The sequence below is a fragment of the Myotis daubentonii genome, chromosome 8, assembly GCF_963259705.1.
Source record: "Myotis daubentonii chromosome 8, mMyoDau2.1, whole genome shotgun sequence".
NCBI lineage: Eukaryota > Metazoa > Chordata > Mammalia > Chiroptera > Vespertilionidae > Myotis > Myotis daubentonii.
Window position 1 is genome coordinate 65,877,514 of NC_081847.1, and position 22,553 is coordinate 65,900,066.

General features: G+C 42.7%; 1 protein-coding gene and 1 pseudogene across 1 annotated transcript in view; one reads left to right on the plus strand and one right to left on the minus strand.

The window, feature by feature from the left end:
- The window catches only part of MC2R (melanocortin 2 receptor), a 63,888-nt gene that overhangs the window by 22,353 nt on the left and 18,982 nt on the right, over nucleotides 1-22,553 (minus strand). The window lies entirely within an intron of this gene.
- LOC132239039 (large ribosomal subunit protein eL32-like) lies at nucleotides 4,582-5,072 on the plus strand (annotated as a pseudogene).

The following is a 22,553-nucleotide window of genomic DNA, read 5'->3' on the forward strand; positions in this document are numbered from 1 at the left end:
GCATTTAGTTAACTCTGGTTCCCTGTAACTTGGTAAGGAGAGCATATGAACTATGTCACTAAGAAGCATTCCTTACACCAGAATAATGCCTGCTTGCATCTGGATTTGAAGAACTATAGATGAATTGTCAATACTGGATAGGAAGCCATAGCTTTGGCCTCCCCTTCCTAGGGCCACTCTTGTAACTGTGGGGATTTTTGAAAGCAACTAGAATGGACCCCAACGTTAAAAGTATTATAATTTTTGAAATTTATTGTGAAATGGGATTTAAAAAAATTGGCTGTTTGTGACTTTTCCTAACTTTTTATATATTTGTTGCTTCATGTGAAAAAAAAACAACCCTCAAAACTGAAATAATACAAAGTTCCCCTCAATGATGAGTGAAGATAAATGGACAAATCTACAAATGGCTATCTACTTTTTGGAACATGAACATGAAATCATTCACAAATCAACAAATATCATTCATTACTGCCATGATCCAACATGTGGGAATAGGATTTATTTCCCTTTTTAAAAATATGTTAGTGTAAATATAGTTTTGATGTAATGTGATTTTTGTACCATAACGCTTATTTAGGTTTTTATGGGCACAATTATGCTTATAAAGCTCAAAACAAGGAATTTCCCACTGTCCCCATTTCCTTCTTAGCCATGATTATTTTTCGTTTCAGTGTGTTGTTATCCCTGGAAGTTATTTTGTCACATAGAAGAGAAGGATGCAGGATTACAACGTGCTTCTGGCATCACCGCTGGCACCAATGGCATTGTTGCACTCCAACTGGAGGTTCAGAGGGAGCTGTCTCATTGGGATAAGTTTTAGGGATAAGGCTTTCCCTTCCTGGGTTCTCACGAATAGCTCGTTAGAAGAGAATCGCCCACGATACTTGCTTCTCAGGCAGGCTAAGGATCCAATGTTCTTGGGATGTGAGGCTAAGAACAGAGAGAGAAGGGGCTGTGCTCTCCTGAGACCGAACCCCATTATGTCAGTCAGTAAAGGAGGAAGGGCCTCAGGAAGGGGCCTGGGGGTCACTGACACTGGGGTGAGTGTGTAGTACTTCTAGGGTGATGCCAACTAGGGTTACATAACAATAGCAGCAAGAATACGTTTCTGACGTTTTCCAGACTGTCCCAGGACCAGCTCTGGGAAGGCGAGATGTAGCTATGCCAGAGAAGCAGTAACGACTCATCAGAGCACGAGACTTCGAGGGCTTCTTCTCACCAGACGCTGCCCATTGTGCTGTTGGAAAAACAGTACATTACTACCAGTGATTTAGTGTCCAAGGTGTAACCTGAGGAACTTCTCAAAAGCGTAGTTTACCAAGAGATTCCGGTTTATTAGATTTGAAGTGAAGGCCAGGGACTGTGCATGTAAAAAAATGGTTCAGGTGAATGCGATACAAAGATCCTGGGAAAACACAGCTGTCCTGCAAATGTCTTCTTAACTTCTGTTACTGCTTTTATATCGACCTTAGGCTGAAACTGACAACGAAGACTTCCTCATGCCACATGACTTAGAGCGTGCTTCTATCATGAATGTTTGAATGAAGATCTTTCGAGGTTAGAATGCAGCTTAGCTGATATTTATGTCTATTTGATGATCTGGTTTCCATTATTTTATAGAAATAGATATCCCTTTCCTTAAATGATAGATCAGGACCTGCATGTAGAACCCGCTGGGAAGACTTGTGAGCCCCTTTCTTCACTGCACAGGCTTCCTCGGGGCACGGGGATTCTCCAGACGGAGAGGAGGGCAGCAGGGTGGTCCTGCCCTCTCTTCCGAGGGCTCCTTAAGCAACATTCCTTGGGATCAGAAAGCTTTAGGAAAACAAAAACAAATTCTCACAGAAATCCCAGAGGCCCTAGGTGAGCCTGTGTGTAACAGCATGCTGCGAACCTCAAAGTCTAGAATTGGTGTTTTAAGAAAAACGTGAGGGCATTAAACCCACAGTATTTTTTTTTACCTTTCTTTGACATTAATCAGAATAAAAGTTATATTTTCCCATTCCTATCAGCTTAGAGATCTGCTAGTTATCCAGAATTACTATAATATTCTACCAAGGAGCTATAAAGAATTCTTGGCATTGAGGAATGGTGGTGGGAGCTGTTGGCAAATGGATCTCTGTACTCCCTTTAACTATTTATCAGTTATCTCTCTCTCTCTCTCTCTCTCTCTCTCTCTCTCTCTCATCTCTCTATGTTTGTATCTTTCGTTCTCTCAATGAGTTGCTTTGTTAGTATTCTCTCTTTGTGTGTTCCTTTGGGCCTTTAGGGGGTATGAGAAAAGCTAAAATGTGTGCAAAAGAGAAGTAATTAGCCTGTAATTTGAGGTGATAAATACATTTTGTTTTTTGCCCTGGCCGAGGAGCTCAGTTGGTTAGAGCTTTGTCCTGATATACCACAGTTATGGGTTTGATCCCTGGTCAGGGCACATACAAGAGTCAACCAATGGATTTTGAAAAGGTAGAACAACAAATCAATCAATCTCTCTCTCTCTCTCTCTCTCTCTCTCTCTCTCTCTCTCTCTCTCTCTCTCTCCCAGAATTGATAAATAAAATAAAAACATTTTGGTTTGCCATTGGGCTGCTTGGAACAGAAACCATACTCAGTGATTGACTTGCTTTCCCCCAGTTTTGTGCTTCCGCAGTCCCCAGGGAGGCAGTGTGCGTGGGGAAGGTGTGTGTGCTCACATCCTGTGGTCAGGGCTCCCACACCTCTGAGCTTCAGGTTCTCATCTGTAGAATGTGGAGAATCCTTGTACTCAACTTTCAGCCTTGTGATGCGGCTTGAATGTAATCCAGATAAGTACAATCTTTGGAATAAGTTTTCATAATTATTAACTTACTATGAGTATTATTTGGGCCATGGCTAAAAAAATGAACATCTATTTATTGTAGGTGAGAGAAAATGATACAAACACTGGTCAAGTGGACTGCAAGAGATTGTATAACTGGGATATGCAATGTGGGTGGACAAGCCTGGGAATTCTAAGTAGCTTAGACCTCCAGAAAATTGCCCTGGGCTGCTAACACCTAAGGGCTATGCTTCTTCCTTGTGGCTATTTAAAGCTTTTCTCATTTCCCAATTCATCCTAAAATAAACAGAGAAGGACTCAACCTGATAAAATCTAGGCTACATTTGGCTAATCTTGCATTTAGCCAAATGAACAGACTATAAGCAAATCATGATTCAACTTCAAACTATTTAGAAAACACTCTATTTTTAAGTCAGATAGCCAGTTGGTAAGGATGTTGTTAGGGAGATAGAAGCATTGGATGGTGTTTGGAGGAGATGATTTTTAATTTCACAGAGGAGGGAGAGTTAGAGCAAAGCAAACTGTCAAATGAGGATTCAGGAGGCGTTGTAACAACACAGTATTTATCTGCAAGGCATGAGAAGGGGACAAGGGGTCTAAGCACTAAGACAACATTTTATTACAAATGAAACTTTTGATATGAATTTATTTTTCTTTTGCTATTAATACATGTTTTTAAAAACATTTAACTTCAGAGAAGAAAATCGAAATTGATATATTAATATGAAACTACTAATAGTTATCATTAGTTTGTGGTATCATGAAATTTTTGGTTTCTGTGGTTGGCCTGAATTCTCAAAAAATTAGCATGTAAGTTTTAAGTTAGGGATACTATGTTAACATTAAAAAAAAAAATCAAACCTGTAAAGAATTAATTGTGAGTTTATTTGAGCCAAACTTTCGACAGTTGCCAGGAAGCAGGACCTCACCGTATTGGAATAATGCTCTGGAGAATGGCAGTTTTGTACCTTGTTTTATACATTATAATCAAAGGAGGAGAAGTAAGTGGGTTATATGAACTCCATTGGTGATAGATTAGGGAGGCGGGAGGAAGAAAAGCGGGTTGCGGGGGAACCTCTGGGCTTGGATAAAAAGTAAAATGATAGACATACTGCCAAAACATACTTCTTTTACTTAGGTGGGTGCAGGACAGTAAACAGTCAGCAATTAACTCAATAACAATGAGGGGATTTGTGGTCTCTGCAGAGCGGTGCCTGTGCTTTGAGGGGTCCTGGAAAAGGAAGTTACTCCAAATTTGCCTGAAAGCTGTCACAGTGAAGGGAAACATCTACAATGGACGAAAAAGCAGCGGCTTTCGTGGAAATAATGTGTGGGCAATAACTGTTGAGATAAAGCAATAAGAAAGAATGAAAAGTGGGGACAGTAACAACCAAAGTCCTAGTTCAAAATAATGTTACAAAGCATGTAAGTAACATTATTTTTTTGAAATATGGATTACTAGGAAACCTGGGAAGTGTGTTATTTAATAAACATAGGTATTCGAAAGTTGTGATTTTAGAGTCACGATCTGGATTCCACAAGTCATTCATCAAAGCCAACGTTCCTGTGGCCCTTCAGTATCTTTTATTGGGTTTTTAGGAAAACTTGGTAAAGACCTTGAGTGGAGCACACCTTGAATAAATAGACTGATTATTGGTATTATTGACTTAGTGTACAAATCATCAAAAGAAAGTAAATCCTGTCTCAGAGAACTTTAAAAGCAAATCTCGCAAAACAATATTGCAGCCCCTCTCTTCTTTGGCGCTGCCTGCGGAGGTGGCAGCCATCTCCTACTTGGCATCATGGCTAGCCTCAGACCCCTGGTGAAACCCAAGATGGTCAAAAAGAGGACCGAGAAGTCCATCCGGCACCAGTCAGACCGATATGTCAACATTAAGCGGAACTGGCAGTAACCCAGAGGCACTGACAATAGGGTGCGTTGAAGAGTCAAGGGCCAGACCTTGATGCCCAACATTGGTTATGGGAGCAACAAGAAAACAAAGCACATGCTGCCCAGTGGCTTTCGGGAGTTCCTGGTCCATAACGTCAAGGAGCTTGAAGTGCTGATGAGCAATAAATCTCACTGTGCTGAGGCTGCTCACAACGTCTCCTCAAAAAACCGCAAAGCCGTTGTGGAAAGAGCAGCCCAGCTGGCCATCAGAGTCACCAATCCCAATGCCAGGCTGCACAGCGAAGAAAATGAATAGACAGATTGTGTACACGTTGTATTTGTGTTACTAGAATCATAAAATTCTGCCATCTTGGAAAAAGAACAAAAAACAATATTGCAGCAAGGTACAAACTTGTAAGCCACACCTGAAAACAGGCGGGGTATAGCAAGTCTTGTCCCTGGTTTTTGTCGCATTAGGTGCCATTAGAACTGACTTGGGAAACACAGGGCCAAAGAACTCAGATGGGTAGAGCACAGTGCCAAAAAGTGTGTGTTTGCTATTCCTTGGCATCGTCACAGTTGCTAACCTCTCTCACTTGCTGTCTCAGGAGTCGCAGGGTTTTGTCAGGAATCAGGGCTGTTAGCCACTGTGAGAACACCTCAAGGGTTGGAAGCTCAAAATCGGGCAATATTTTTTGAGTCCAGAAAATACCTTTTTAATGAAAAGAAAACTTCATCAAGGATTCTAACAAGAATGTTATGTAGGAAGACTAGCGATGAATTTTTACTTTCTCTAGTTCAAGTTCAGTTCAATATTTAACCACGCCAGAGGGTATGAAGAAGGGAGCTGGACGATCAAACACTGTGAATGAAGTCTTATGAGAAAAGTGAGCACACAGCAATGCTGCTAAATAATAGATTTAACAGAATTTCAAATAAGTATAGGCCAGGACGGAAAACCCTCAGTCACACCTCAGAAGCCATCAAAATTCCCCTCGTATACTCTCCTTGTTCCTAAACCTCCTCAAGGTGTAAGGAAAAAGTGTTTAACGTATCTAAAAATATTCATGCCACACATTTAACTTATATTTTTCCTTTTTTTTTCAAGGACTGTTTCTAGTAAAAAAACAACAACACCCAAATCATTTTAATGAGAAGGAATAAATGAAGAAGCACAAAATGATGTATGGACGCTGCATAAAATGTTTTCATCTATAAAATACAAATGAAGCTTAGATTATGTTAGTTATCTCTTGCTGCACAACAAGTTATTCCAAAACTTGGCCACCTAAAACAACAGTTCTTTTGAGGTTTCAGTAACGCAGGAGCAGCTTAGCTGGGTTGCTCTGGCGCAGGTCACGCACGAGATTTCGGCCAAGCTCTCGCCTGGGGTCGCAGTCGTGGCAAGGGCTGTGCGGGCTGCAGCCTCTGCCCCCAGCTCACTCCCAGGGGCCTCCTCACATGGGCCTCTCCGCAGGGATGTCCACGGCGTGGCGGCTTGTGACTCCAGAGGGAGAGAACAGGAAAGGCCACACGTATTACTCTATCATGTATTTGCCAAAGTGGCATTCTCTCGGTCCTGCCTCATTGACTGGCCATGCTTCCTTTTAAAATAAAGCCACTTCTGACTTTGTCAAGCACTCACAGACCCTGAGTGCAAGAACCCATTAGTGAGGTGGTAGGACGCTCGCAGAGAGTTTCAGAGGAAGCGTCAGGAGTTGTGCTGGAACACTGTGGAAGGAGACTACACAGGGGCAGGGATTACATAGTCAGACCTGCAGATATTCTTTAAACCAGCCCAATGTGAGATTCTCAATATTTTCTGCATTGGTAGATTAGTAATTAGTAGATTTGATGAAGACCTGTTTTTCCTTGTCACATGGTACTTCAAGATGCCATATGGATGGAGCTGTAGAATATGGGTTGGTGAACTGTAGATATTTTTTGGCCCGAGTCTCTTAAAGGTAGAGATGTAGAAGGGCAAGCAAGACCACAAGGAGACTGGCTGCGAACTGCAAGGCACGTTTGGATATCTTTGTGGGTTCAGGAGGTTCTGGTGTGCTGTGCAAAGGAACGTCTGAATGAATCTGCGTGGGTAGAAACAGCACCAGAAGCAGCAGCCTCAGGCTGAGCCTGGCCACCATCCCCGTGCCCATGTTGGTCACCGCACCTTGGCTTGGGCCCGCCACTTGGTGTGCTGGAGGATCTTGGGCTCTTGCATGGTGCAGGGGAAATAACTAGCAGGGTCTTAAATCAGGAGGCATCATCATGGCAGTGATGTGGCATGACCCGCCCACCTGTCCTCACCACTGCCCACCCCCAATCAAATAATTTGTTTTCAAAACAAAATATTTCAGTTATTTAGAGAGCTTGGACCCCTATCCTATACCCTGAGCGTGACTGAGGGTGGCATCGCAACCTCCCGATCCACCCTGCTCTGTGCATGACAGGGGAAGGCACCCCAATTCCCCAATCGGCCCTGCTCTGAGCCCGACCAGGGGCTGCACCTAGGGATTGGGCCTGCCCTCTGCCACCCGGGAGCAGGCCTAAGCCAGCAGGTCGTTATCTCCTGAGGGGTCCCAGACTGCGAGAGGGCACAGGCCGGGCTGAGGGACCCCCCGGCCCCGAGTGCACAAATTTTTGTGCACCGGGCCTCTAGTCCTATATAATAAAAGGCTAATATGCAAATCAACTGAATGGCAGAATGACCAGTCGCTATGACACGCACTGACCACCAGGGGGCAGACGCTCAACTCAGGAGCTGCCCCTGGTGATTAGTGTGCTCCCACAGGGGGAGTGCTGCTAAGCCAGAAGCCGGACTCAGAGCTGGCAAATGCAGTGGCAGTGGTGGGAGCCTCTCCTGCCTCTGTGGAGTGCTAAGGATGTCTGACTGACCACTTAGGCCCGCTCTAAGCCATCAATTGGACATCCCCTGAGGGCTCTCGGACTGCGAGAGGGTGCAGGCCGGGCTGAGGGATCCCCCAAGTGCATGAATTTCATGCACCAGGCCTCTAGTTTATATATATAAAACCCTAATATGCAAATAGACTCAACAGCAGAAGAACTGAACAACTGAACAACTGAACAACCGGTTGCTATGACATGCACTGACCACCAGGGAGTGCACGCAGAACATGGTGGGCATCAGCAGCAGGCAGCAGAACGCAGAACATGGCGGGTATTGGCTGTGGCGGGATGGTGTAGCAGGTGAGCCAGGGCGTCAGACCAAGGTGGGGCACCAGTCACTGTCATCAGGGCGAGCCTCTGGTGGTTACTGAAAATTCTTGGCTCCTGCACCCTGCGGTCCTGCTTTGCACTCACACCTGCTGCCAGCCCTGCTCACACCCACTGCCTGTGCTGGAGCCACCAGTTGCACCTGCTGCCGGCACCCAGTGCCAGCCCCAATCGCTTTGCACCATCAGTGGGTGTGAGCAGTGGCTGCAAGCCCCGTTCACCCCTCAGGACTTCTCCACTCACCCCGCTCTTGAGGGGCGATCAGGGTCCATAGCTACCCCTCGCACCCGCTGCCAGTGATGGCCCTGCTTGCACCCACTGTCGGCACCAGAGCTGCCTCTTGCACCCACTTCCGGTGTCGGTCCCACTCACACCCGCTGCTGGCACCCAGTGCCAGTCCTGATTGCTCAGCGCTGTCAGCAGGTGTGAGCGTCAGCTGTTGGCCCTGATCACCCCTGAGAGCTTCTCCACCTCCCCCTGTTCCTGAGGGGCGATCAGGCAGTAGCTGCCGCTTGCACCTGCTGCTGGTGTTGGCCCCAATTGTTCCGCTCTGTCGGTGTATGGGAGTGGCAGCGGCGGCGGAAGCGGGGCTGCTGGCAGAGAGGGACCGGGGCCATGGCAGGAGGGGTCAGGTGGGGGCGCAGAGGATGGGCCGAGACCCGTCCCTGTGCCCACTGCAGCCTCGCGGCCCACAGTTCCTTTCAAGGTGCACAAATTCATGCACTGGGCCCCTAGTAGTGTATATTAGTAAGTATAATTGACATAAAATAATAATGATTTCAGGGGTTGCTAGTCCTCCACCCATTTTTCCCATGTGTCAAAATACTTGATCTTGTGTGAAGTATCAGGAAGTGTGGGTGCAGGGAGGCACAAGGGTTTCCTTATTAAGACCCCTTTTCTCTGCAGCACAGCTCCCTGGTGCTTTCTCTGCAACTCTCTGCTATTGCCTCATTAATGGGTTCTTGCACTTAAGGTCTTTGAGTACACTTGCCAAAGTCAGAGGTGGCCTTTTTGGAAAAGAACCAACATTTTAAAAGTAAGCAATAGAACTGAGGTTTCAGAACAACAAGACACTCAGATCAATCGGTGTGTTGTTTTATGCCCCTTTAATCTATGCCCTGAACGAAAGGTAACACCATTCACATATTATTACAAGGTGTTTTAGCTTTCTGCTTGTTGCCATTTTTTTTCTCCCCTCCTCCTCTTCTTCCTTTTAGATATTTGATAAGAAATCAGTATCTCCTCTAGCTTTGGAGGAGTGAACACAGGAATTTTACCTAAAACAGATACTGTTTTTGTTTGTTTGTTTGTTTTGTTTTGTTTTGTTTTTAAAGACGCTGTTTTGACCATTTTTATCATCTCCTTTGGAGCAGAAATGTGGACTGTAGTGAGATCCAGTTAGACACAACTTTACTTCATTTCATTTCTTAGCAGCATCAAACAGCAAGCTGGGGCATTGGGAAGCTGGGTGAAAGGGGAAGGGATTAAGAAGTACAAACTGGTAGTCACAAAATAGACATGGGGATGTAAAGTACAGCAGAAGGAATATAGTCAACAATATTGTAACAACTATGTATGGTGCCAGGTGGGTATTAGAATTCTTGGGGAGGATTAAAAAAAAAGAAAGAAAGAAAGAAAAACAGCAAACTGGCCAGGTTGAGAACATGGCCAGATTTCTGATGAAACTTGGTAAGAAGTAAATGTGTACTGGATACAGCACATGGAACTTATTTTTGGGAAAGGCTAGATCTTGTTGACACCTACTTTAACAGCTACCAGACACGATTGACTAATTCCATTTGCTTTTTCTCCAGAGGAGAAAAATATCAATCCTAAGATGAAGATTAGGGGACTTCAAATCGAAGGGAAATTGGCCAAGCGACCACCATATAATGTCTCCTCGGTCCATCTGTACTGCATATGACAGTATCCATGGCGATTTCTTTTCTTTAAATTTATCTTTATTGTTGAAAGTATTACAGATGTCCCCCTTTTTTCCCATTGACCCCCTCCTCCCCTACCCGGACCCCTCACCCCAGGCCCTCACCAAACTATTGTCTGTATCCTTGGGCTTTACATATATGCCCGTAAGTTCCCCGCTTAATCTCTCCCCATCAACCCACACACCCACTCCCACCTTCCCTCTGAGATTTGTCAGTCAATTCTATGCTCTATGTCTCTGAATCTAATTTGGTCATCAGATTATTTTGTTCATTACATTCCACAACGAGTGAGATTATGTGATACTTGTCTTTCTCTGACTGGCTTATGTCACTTTGCATAATGCTCTCCAGGACCTTCCATGCTGTCTCAAAGATCCTTCTTTTTTGCTGCTGCACAGTATTCCGTGGTGTAAATAAAAAGGCAGCCCACTGTATGGGAGAATGTATTTGCCAACGATACATCTGAAAAGGGCCAATATCGAAGACATATAAGGGACTCATACAACTTAACAAAAGGAAGACAAACATCCAATTACAAAGTAGGCAAAGGACCTGAATAGACACTTCTCCAAAGTAGACATACAGATGGCCCAGAGACATGAAAATATCTTCAAAGTCACATGTAAGAAACTTCGCCTTTTCACTTTGGAAGTGATTTGTTATGTTTATTATTATTAGAAAGGTTAAAATAGATGGGCGTGATGAGCAGGGTTTAAAGGCTGAAAACACTGCTCCTCAGCCCAGCTCATCCATTGTCCGGGTATGGAGCAAGTCCCTCAAACTCTCTCATAAGCCTCAGTTTCTTCATATTTGAGCAATAAGGATGATAATAGCACTTAGTGATGGTTTGTCCCATGAATTAAATTAAAACATTTGTATATTTTCTAATATAAATTATTTATCTGAATAAATAGAATTGCTATTATTTTCATCACTATATTAAGTTTTTTAAAAAAACATCCTCGTGACATGATGATTTCCAGAGGCCCTCAAATCCAACTTAGATGTGGAAATCATCTGGTCCAAGCATGTCCGCTTTTTTTTTTTTCTACTGCTATTAAAGAAGAGTTCATTTTCACACTTAAAAAACAACGCTCTGTTACTGTTTAGGAATATAATTTCTGTGGCTAACTCTTGCAACAACTCCCTAAATATAAAGTTGTGTGCAGCATGACCAAAGGAGATATGCCAAGACACATATGACCTCAAGGAATTTAAACTACACATACTGATACAATTAAAATACACCCTTTTTTTGGACTTAAAGAGGCCAGTGAGGGTGGGGGAAAGAAAGTAGGTGCTCCAGTCAGGGGTGGGGGTGACATCTGTCATGGTCCTGTTTCCTGAGAAGATTTCTGTCCACACAAGTCACAGTCTTGTCCTGTTACTTCATTCTACTCATGCTCAGTCTACTTCATTCCTAGATATCTTATATTACTCATCAATCCTATATAATAAAAGGCTAATATGCAAATCAACCAAATGGCAGAACAACTAGCCGCTATGATGCACACTGACCACCAGGGGGAAGATGCTCAACGCAGGAGCTGCCCACTGGTGGTCAGTGCACTCCCACAGGGGGAGCACCGCTCAGCCAGAAGCCCGGCTCACAGCTGGCAAGTGCAGCTGCAGTGGCAGAAGCCTCTCCCACCTTCGCAGCAGCGCTAAGGATGTCTGACTGACAGCTTAGGCCTGCTCCTGAGGGACCCCCCCAGAGTGCATGAATTTCGTGCACTGGGCCTTTAGTACATTATAATAAGGGGAAAATAAGAAATAGTGAATGAAAAATATCTAGCAACTCAATCATATTAGAATTCTAGCTCGCCCCAACCCAGCAGTGACCACCCTCTGGGTGCACAGACCTCAGTGGACACATCAGTCTCCACGCACATGCTTGCTCGGAGGAGGGGTGCAGCAGCACTGGTCAGTACACTGCCCTGACCTCAAGGTAAATGTCTGACAGCTTCATGGAGACTGTAGATACCAAATCCCACTCAATGTACCATTTCTTATCTCTCATTTCTCAAGTCTTAGACTTGATCTTAGTGTGACTAAATCAGATGCTGCCCTGCCCTGTGCAGGTGTGCCAAGGCAATAGGACATTCCTAGAAGAGCAGCCTGGGAAACAGCATGACGTTCATGCTGTGAGAGTCCCCTGTGTCAGCTCTATGGGGCCGACCCTAACAGCAAGGACAATGGCAGCGGCTAACACACGTCTAGCACAGTAGACATAGACAAAGCTCTTTTCAGCATGAATTAGTTTACCTAACTTGAACAATCATAGTTAAAAATGGTAAACCACGTGGTGAAAACTAAGATTCAGAGAGGTTATATGGTATGCCCAAGATCTTTGGCTTCAAATTCTGTATCCATTTCCAGGAAGAATGTCTGTGGTTTGTGTTGCAGTTGGATGAGGAGAGAAAGAATTCCAGGTTCTCCACTAAAATAAAATAAGAGGGGTCTTATTTTATTACTAGCGGCCCAGGGAGCGGGCCTAAGCCAGCAGTCTGACATCCTTAGCACTGCCGCAGAGGCGGGAGAGGCTCCCACAACCACTGCTGTGCGCTCGCGGCTTCTGGCTGAGTGGTGCTCTCCTGTGGGAGCGTACTGACCACCAGGGGGCAGCTCCTGCATTGAGCGTCTGCCCCCATGGTGGTCAGTGTGCATCATAGTGACCAGTTGTTCCACCATTCGGTCGATTTGCCTATTAGCCTTTTATTATATAGGATGAAGGAGTTAAGAAAGTAAAGAATATCACAAAAATATCCAGCCCATCCATGTCACTGAATTGGAGCCAGCAATACAGAAGGGAGTAAAGCTCTGCCTGCCCATCAGTGCTCCCCAGTCACCAGGCCAGTGCGCTGCTAGAAATCCATGCAGGAAAGTCTAGGGAGAGACACGTCCATCATTTCACCCCGAACTACTGCAACTAATTTCCAAAAGCTAGTTAAATGTTTGGCTATGAAAATAACAATCTATCTCTATAGCTAGAATCTGCAATGAAATGCTTGTTTAAGCACATACTTCTTTTCTCAATACCTTCAGCATGTCGGGGCAGCCTGTTTTTTAACTTATAGAGGTTGCATCATTTAATGTTTTTCCTTGAACACCCTTAGGGTTTCTTCTCAGAAATATGGTTGTTAGCTTTTCCACTGAACTTTGCTCTTTATTTCGAAAGAGACCCAGCATTTGCAACATTTCTGTCTCAAAAAAAGAAAACAACAAAAGAAAAACACACACGCCACTATTTGAAAGGCCAGGCGCTGCTGCTCTAATCCAGCAGAGTTTAATGGCAATCTTTGATTGGTTATTCCAGTTTAGTAACCAGCTATGCAGAAAAAAGTCAGTTATTCAGTGGCCCATTTCCATATGTGCCAACAGACCCCCAAGCATTTAGAAGACTGTCAATCCCTGTGTTAGACTTTGCAACCCCGTGACATTCTCGAGGAGATTGCCTTGTTAGATAAGACTTGTTGCAATCCTGAGAAAGTAATGTGCTGTGCATGCAATGCCGAAGACAGTAGGAAAATATGCTCCTTGTAGAATATTCATTAATCAACTCATTGATAATTCTGATATGGGACATTGGATGGGCAAATCAAGACCCAGAAAATTCTAGGACACTTAAAATTCCATTCCTAAGTATTAGTAAGGAATTTTCCAATTGCCTCATGGAGGTTTATGAGAAATGGTTTTCAAATGTTAGTGACAACTATTTTAACCTTTCTAATAAAAAATAATAAATAGCTTTCAAAATGAAAAAGTAAAGTTTTATCAAAGAAAGTTGAGATAATGGCAGGAAAATTGTCCAGGACTTTGTAATCATATCTATCTGGCATCTTCACAAGGAAAAAAGTCTTTATACTGAGGCTCCTTCATGGTGAAGTTCAATGTTTTCTGAGCCTTTTGGGTTTTAAACATCGTATGTTTTCTATAGGCTGAATAGTTTCACTGGAGCACTCTTTCTGCTCCCATGGAAAAAGTCTCTCCTGTCACTTAAGCAGATACAGATATTATAAAAAGACAGACAGAATAGCCACTCAATTGCATATCAGAGCTGGAAAGCCATTTCTAAAACATCTAGTCTATTGGTTATCAATCTGTATGTGACCCTTGTTATCTGAGGGACACAACACATTCCTGACACATGCGTATGCCCTGTTGAGAACCATGCCACTAGAAATGGGGTGCCATCTCACTCAAGCCAGTAGCATTTCCAGATAGCCACAAAATACAGTCAGCCTAGCATGGGACACCAGAGCCCACGGAGCCCAAGCAGGGTGAATAGGGCATCCATGGAGCCCAGTGCCACGTGTCAAAGCCAGAGCCAGACAAGAAAGCAGTATTCGATGTCAGCAGCAGCCCAGGCTGGGGTGTCAGAACCTCATCCATGTGGGAGGTCGGGGCCTGAATTGTAACACTGAAGCCAGGTGAAGTGAAGGGGCACCTGGGAGGCAGAGTACATAGTATCACAGCTCAAAGGGGGCTATGAGAGCATCCACAGGGGATTAGGAGCAATGACACCCCCCACCCTCATATCAATGAGCACACGAAGTCCTGGTTTTTAAATATTATTTTCTGCTAAATGGAGTTGGGCTTCTTAGAAAAAAATAGCTGATTCTATGTTGAGGCAAGAGATTCAAGATGAGTCTGGAATATTTTGTGATTCAAGAAACTAAATGCTAAAAAATAAAATGAAAGGTTGGAAAGGAAAGGAAAGGAAATGAAGGAAGGAAGGAGGGAAGAAAATGATAAGAAGATGTCAAAAGGACACAGAAGTTAGCTTGAAGGAACTCCCACTATCTAAATCTGGAAATTGAGCATTGAACTAAATAATGATAGGAATAGATTATTATTCACTGAATACAATAGGAGTCCGTGAGCCTATAATGTTATAAATAAATGAATGAATAACCACATGCAAAGAGGATAAAGTTTTCTTTTTGCAGTAGAATGCTAACTAATAAAGGTCAAAGAAATGATGGATTACAAACATCACCATTTGACCATCCAAGAAGTAGCAAAGGATGCTAAAACTAGTGGATGAAATTTGCTGAGGAAAGAGATTTTTACAGCATCTCACCATTCCTCCTCTGCCTCTCCTGTCAATTGCATTCATTACAAAGGGGATAAGACGAGCTACAGTGGACACTGTCTAACTCAAGTGACCAAAGGACACACGACCAGTATTGGAACAAGTCACAGTCATGTGCCGCCGGATAAGGAGGCAGTACACAGGACACACCACCTCTTCTGGGAGATCCTCACTGAAAACGCACGACCTAAATTTAATTTTGAGGACATTTCAGTACGCTTCAAACAACTGTCTTAAACTTCAAACGTGACAAGTCACAGTTCTCCAGAGAAGGCCAGCAGGGTAGGGAGTTCTGACTTGCTGTTAACAACCTCAACCCCAAGAGGTTGCCGTGCCCAAAGCCGCTCTGTTCAGTGAGGTGTTTATGGTGATGTGTGGTGGGCAAAGTACTTGTTTGAGGAAGAGAAGCCCTGGTCTGAGAAGTAAAACCCAGAATGTACTGGCTCACATGAAACAGGTTACCGAGGAGCAGGGTGTGGCGCTAGCCTCACAGTGAGCTGGCCGGGGAACTCCCCATCTCTTCCGCTGTCTCATCCCTCCTCTCCTCAGCCTTTTGCTTCATTTTCCTAAGTCTGTTGTACACATTCTACTGGAACCATTGTAGAACCAGTTTTCTGTGTCTAATTTCACCTGTGCAATTAGAAAAATGCCAGGAAAGATTGTGACGAGCTCAGGTTGTGTCCTGAGTCAATCACTGTGGTGGAGGTGTGGGGTAATGTCTGCACAGACCTGCGGACAGCACGGTCTGTGTCCAGCCCTGTGGCCCAGAGGTCAGTATCATGTTTGAAAGCACCTGCTGGAAACTGCATGGTTTATAGGAAAACTTCAGACCCGCCCCCCCCCCCCCCCCCCGCCCCCAGAGAGAGTAGTGCTAATCAGAACAGACAGAAAAATAAACAGAAACTTTGTTCCCTTTAACAGGTTTCCAACTTTGCCGTATTCAATACTGGTTTGGAGAACATGTACTTTCACAGACGCATAGCACAAGTCTTAGAGTCTCCTAAGATCAAATCTACGTGTTTCCCCAACTCTGTCTAGTAGTAAGGGATCTTTTAACTAAGGATTTTTCAAGGACACTCATTTTTAAAATCCACCAATTGTTTGACACTAAAATGTTTGTTTTAGTTCAAAGAAAAGAACAAGAGTAGCTATACAGTACTATATGTCTCGAATGTTTACTGTGCCCAATTCTAACCAGTTTTGAAAGGAACCCTTAGGTGTATCCTGGATAAATCAGAATTGTTCTTCGATAATTCGCATTCTGTTAAATGTTAAGAATTGACTAGATATTTCACAAGAAGTTTATATTAGTGGAGTGGGAAATTGTTCTATTTCATGAGCAGACCTTGAGAAGTTATCTATTATTTCAGATGGTCACATAAGATCAAAGACTTCTTCAAAAGAAGAAAAAAAAACTATTAGCTCAAGATTTCCTTTTGTGAAATGAAACATCTTTGTTCACCTGCTACTTTGGACTTGAGTAAAGAGGTTCAAAATGAAACTTCCAAAGACACTTTTTCTCAGGACTTTGAAACGACTTTAGAGATGAATGAGTGAAAAAGTGAGCATTACACACCTTTCTTTTCTTTCAAGGGTTATTGATTCTCATACAGCTTTTTATTTTAAAAACTAAGGAAAACGGTATTTCTGTCCTATAACCAATGGCACAATTATTTAACTAATGGTACTTATGTTTTAGTGTAAGAAGATGCAGTTATTCGTATCTTCACACACTTTGATGGATGGTGCTGCAATAACCTCTATGTTGAGTCTTTCTGCTCTTGAGTGTTTCTAGAAATCGAGTTCCCTACCACACTACTGTACAAGTTACTCCCTGGTTCATAAATCTTGCATGGCTCCCCAAATTCCTGAGCTGGACACTCAAAATTGTCCATATCTGAGCCCTATTTGTCTGTATTTATTTCCCATGAATCATCTGTCCTGTTCTCCAGTCGAAGGTGTCACCCTAAAGTCCTGTGATGGGAAGGCACCAGCTTTGCAAACAGTCAGACCTGGATTCGCCTTCCAGAGCTGTGCTGCATGCCCTTGAACTATGTCCAGCATGGCACGTTGCCACCTCTTCTCTTGGTCTGAGTTTCTGCCAATAATCCTATTACTCAGTTTACAGATTTTGTCACAATCCCCAAACCTCTGCCCGCATTCTTACCCACTGCACCTGCGCTATCTCCACTGCCCCAGATTCTCCATCACCGAGTACTCAGGTGATTTTTTTCTCCCTGGCATAGCCAAGTCAACCCAGATAATCTGGTTCCACACACTGGATGAGTCCTAGATTTTGCCTTCACAAAGTCAGTCTGAAGCATAAGACCTATGGTAATGGGCTTTTTTCTAGTTCTTTCCCAATGGTTAAGTGTATCATCTCTCCTTCAGGAAAAGGTTAAAGGTCTGGTTTACAAGGGGATGGCCAGGAGAAACTCTAGAAAGCACACTAAAAAGTACCCATCTTAGGTATCTTCCTCTGCCCTGTGGTCATGAACACAGACAATAGGTATTAGCTGCAGCCAGACAATCGGCCTTGACATGCCCTGTCCCAAATTGAGAGGTGGTCATCTAAGCCAACCTTAGAAATGCCTGCTCATACTTGTAACACAAGAAACTCACTCTTCATTGCCTTCCCATACATATAAAGATCCACTGTACAAGTGACTCCCTGGTCTGGTAGAAAACTTGATTTCTAGAAACTCTCAAGTGTTAGGGCCAAGTTTAGTGAGTGAGGTAAATGATCACTTTAGTGTAATTACAAGAGTAATTACAGCAGCCCCCTCCCCCCTTACATCCCAAAGTCTCTCGAGTACTTGACCTTACCTCATCCTGCTCTACTTTTTACTCACAGTCACTAGGCCCCGGAGAGTCTGTATGGGATGCACAAATATGTGCACTAAATAGAATTTTAAGTGGTAATAATTGATTCAGATGATTTTTATATCCCAGTTTTTTATTTTTCTGTCTTTTCAATAGGACATCTCATGTTTATTCAAGCTTTTCATGTTCTTCCCCCACCCCACATACTCTTTCAAATTTACAAAGTTTCTCATTTCAGGGGACCATAAGAGAAAAGCTTGAGAATAGCCCTAGCCGGTTTTGCTTAGTGGTTATAGCGTTGGCCTGTGGACTGAAGGGTCAAGGGTTTGATTCCAGTCAAAAACATGTTCCTGTTTTGCAGGCTCAATCCCCAGTACCGGTTGGGGTGAGTGCGGGAGGCAACCAATGGATGTTTCTCTCTCTCTGTTTCTCCCCTCCCTTTCTACTCTCCCTGAAAATCCATAGGGGAAAAATCATGGGATGAGGATTAACAAACACACAACAACAACAACAACAACAACAACAACAACAACAAAAAACATTAAGAACAAATGGGCTTCATTAGATCAGCCTTAATGTGATGATGAGTCATTCCAGCAGGACACCAAATGGAAAGAAGACCAGGGTTACTCTATTAAAGTTGTGATCAAAACACATTGCACTTCTAATTTGCCCAGGTGAACTTCTTTTTTTCTTTTAATCTTTATTGTTGAAAGTATTACATATGCCCCTCTTTTTCCCCACTTCTGAGGACTCTTGTAATTACACTTCACCCACACACAAAAATCTGAGTTTCCCCCTGACAAGTCCCTTAATTCAATCACATCTTCAAAGTCTCTTTTGCCACGTAAGAAACAGTGAGTGGGTAGGTGGGAAGAGATCAACCAAAGAACTTATAGGCATATATGTACAACCCATGGACACAGACAACAGTGTGGTGAAGGCCTGGGGTGGGGGGCCGAGGTGGACTAAAAGGGGTCAATGGGGGGAAAAAGGGAACATATGTAATACTTTCAACAATAAAGATGAAAAAAACATTTTTTAAAAAATAGAATAAATTTCTGGTAATTTGTTACATCAGCAATAGGAAACTAATACAAGTAGTGAAATATACCTTTTTTTTTTTTTAACAGTGGAGATTTATTTTAATATTGGTAATATTGGAATTTCCATGTATCAGGGGTTAGAATGAGGAAATGTAACACTGATAATATATTTCCTCTGAAACTTCATTTAGAAGTCACTCAACTGACCTAGAGCCTCAGGCAGATGAGCCTCGGACAGGCCACAGAAGGGGCTGTGTGGCCAGGGCCTGGGTGAGAGCTTCTGAGGGCATCTGAGCTATGAAAGGGAGATGCCCACGCGGCCTTCCTGAAGTCCTTGCCTCTGCACCTTAACCAGCAGCTGAGCACAGTCCCCAAATCGTGAGTGTGGGAGGCAGGAGGGACCGCCTATTGGTGGAAGAGAAAAGTTAACGGGAAAATAATTACCTTATAGAGCAGTGGTTCTCAACCTTCCTAATGCCGCGATCCTTTAATACAGTTCCTCATGTTGTGGTGACCCCCAATTTCATTGTTACAAATTGAACATAATTAAAGCACAGTGATTAATCACAAAACCAATATGTAACTATATATGTGTTTTCTGATGGTCTTAGGTAACCCCTGTGAAAGGGTCATTCGACCCCCAAAGGGGTCACGACCCACCAGTTGAGAACCGCTGTTATAGAGTAATGTGCTTTATTTGAACTCAGATTTGTTTCTCTCTCTTCCCTGTTATATGTAATAGAAAATGACAGCAGTATTATATTGACTGCTTAAATAAACTTTTATAGTATTTTAAAATAAAATTAAGCCAATTCGGTGGGAGGCCACTACTTTTCACAGTTCCCCAAACCCGAAGGAAGCTGTGCTTTTGTGGCTCAGCCTCTTAGAAGTGGAGATGCTTACAGGAAATACAAAAGCTTGGTCTGAATTACACACACACAAAAAAAACATAACATCTTAGTGCTGGCCCTTCCTGTTTGTGTGAGATGGACAGGGCACCTGTCTAACCCTCGTTTTCCTTCTAAAACAGAGATGACAATATGACTGTAGCATAGGGCTGTACGGAGAATTACACGAGATGATTATGTACTAGCACACGGATAAGGGCACAGAGCCATCCTCAATCATTCCAATGAATGATTAGTGGTAATTATTAGTATCTAATTGGGAAGGGGCTGTCTGTTGGATTCGGGTCCTCCTTTAGCTCCTTTTCATCTCTCGTGGCCTCTTTTCATCTCTCGTGGCCTCTTTTCATCTCTCGTGGCCTGCCACGGGTCCCCAGTGACCTCATTATGTCCAGCTGGAGCTCCGCTTTTCATTGGATGTGTTTGGAGAAACCGCCCTCTGTGTGCCCACCCTGTGCCCTTTACGTTCAAATTCTTATTTAATCCTCCTAACAAGGCTCTGAGGAAGAGCTACACTTTTCCTAGCTTTCCACATGACAAATCTGACACTTGGTGCTTTTAGTAACTTGGCCGGGATCGCAGAGGTAGTAAGTGACTCACCAACATCCAGACCAGCCGTGGGCAAACTACGGCCCGCAGGACGGATCCGGCCTGTTTGAAATGAATAAAACTAAAAAAAAAAAAAAAAAAAAAAAGACTGTACCCTTTTATGTAATGATGTTTACTTTGAATTTATATTAGTTCACACAAACACTCCATCCATGCTTTTGTTCCTGCCCTCCGGTCCAGTTTAAGAACCCATTGTGGCCCTCGAGTCAAAATGTTTGCCCACCCCTGATCCAGACTGAGGCAAGTCGGCTTCCCGGCTCTCACGCCGACAGAGAGTTCACTTCTCACAGTGTCTGCTACTTCACTACTCAGAACTCGGTGATCACATTCATGTTTCTTTTGAAGTAGCTTTTATAGATTTCTTTTATTACCAGGATATATTTGTTATAGCAAACTTTGAAAAGATGGATAAACATGCAGAAAGAAATCTAAATTCACCTACAATCAATCCCCCAACCCAGAAAGTTTACCTATTAGAGATTATCTTCCTTGAGATTTTCTGTTTTAAATAGCTGCATGACATGAAAGGTTCTATGCTTGTTTTAACCAAGTTGCTGCTGTTAAACAATTAAATTATTTTTCACTGTAGACTAAAAATTTGTATAGTTAAAATATTCCTCCTAATTATTTGATGTAATTCTCAGAAGTAAAAATAGACACTTCTAGGCCAAACAGAAACCATTTTTAAAGCTCTTTCATCAGTGTCATGACAGGGCCAACCTGGCAGGATTTTAGACTATCTAGATCTGCAATGGATGGAAACTACAACCTTTGTTAATTGTATACGATATTGTGTTAAGAGAGTCCTCCTATCTCTTAGTGGAAGAAAAATGTTATTTTAGTCTTAATTTGTACAGAGATAATTTTTTCTATTTCCTAGCAATCATTTGTATTTCTTCACATGAAAATTACTAACTTATGTATCCTGCCAATTTTTCTGCTAGGATGTTCATTTTATTATAGATTTGTAGGAGCTATTTGTTAGACTATCAAACTGCTGTTTAATATGTTATAAATAGCATTTTGGGTTTGTGGTTCTCTCTTTTGTGTGCGACATATAAGTATTTAACCACATTATGCAGTAAAATGCATTAAGCACGTGCAGGGGGCAACCAATGGATATGTTTCTCTCACATGGATGTTTCTCTCTGTCTTTCCCTCTCTCTTCCACTCTCTGAAAAAATAAATCAATGGAAAAATATCCTCGCGTGAGGAAATAAATAAATAAATATTCCACATGAATGTATATTCCAAAACAAGACATTGGCTTTTCCCCCTTTGACCTTTTATTTAGATAGAATTACCATGATTACCCTTTTGCAATGTAGTTTTAGTTTGTGTTCAACCTTGGTTTCTGAGATTCATTCATATTGATGAATGCAGTTTATTATTTTCACTGCTATTTTAATAGTCCATGCTTTAAATATACCAAAATCTATCCAACCTATTGTTAATGAACACTTGAGTGTTTCTAGCTCTCTGCTACGTGTATCTGCTCTGTGCTTTGAATAAGAATCAGTGAAACAGGGAATGTACTTGTCCAGCTGTACTATGCAATGACAAACGATTGATATTCCCACTCACAGGAAATGATGGTTCCTGTTATTTCATCTGAGCCAAGCTTTGTATTGCCAAATGTGTGCCCAACTGTGAGGAGTCAAATGGTGTTTCATTGTGATTTTAATTTGCATTTCACTTATTACTAGTGGGAGTAAGCATCTTTTTAATGTTCATTGGACATCCATATTTCATCTTCTGTGAAATGCCTGTTTATGTCTTTCAGCCACCCTCTATTTTTTAATATTTAATTGTGTAAGTTCTTTATCTGGTTGCGCATATTACTCTCACTTCATGGCTTTTCTCTTCCTTGTTTTTATGATGTCTTATGATGAGTAGAAGTATTTAATTTTAATTTGATCATATTTAGCAATCACTTTCTTTGTGATTTCCACTTTGTGTGTCTTAAAGTTCTTTATTCCTCTGATATCATAAGGACATTCTCCTATATGTGCTTCTAAACTTTTCATATTTTCTGTCTTTGCCTTGAATCTTCTATTTACCTGCAATTGCTATTTATGTGAGGTAAGAAAACACATTCATTTGTTCATATGGAAAGATAATGTTTAAAAATAACTATTTGTTGAAAGGTCAACCCTTTCCCCAGGGACCACAGCCCTTGCTCTGTGACACGT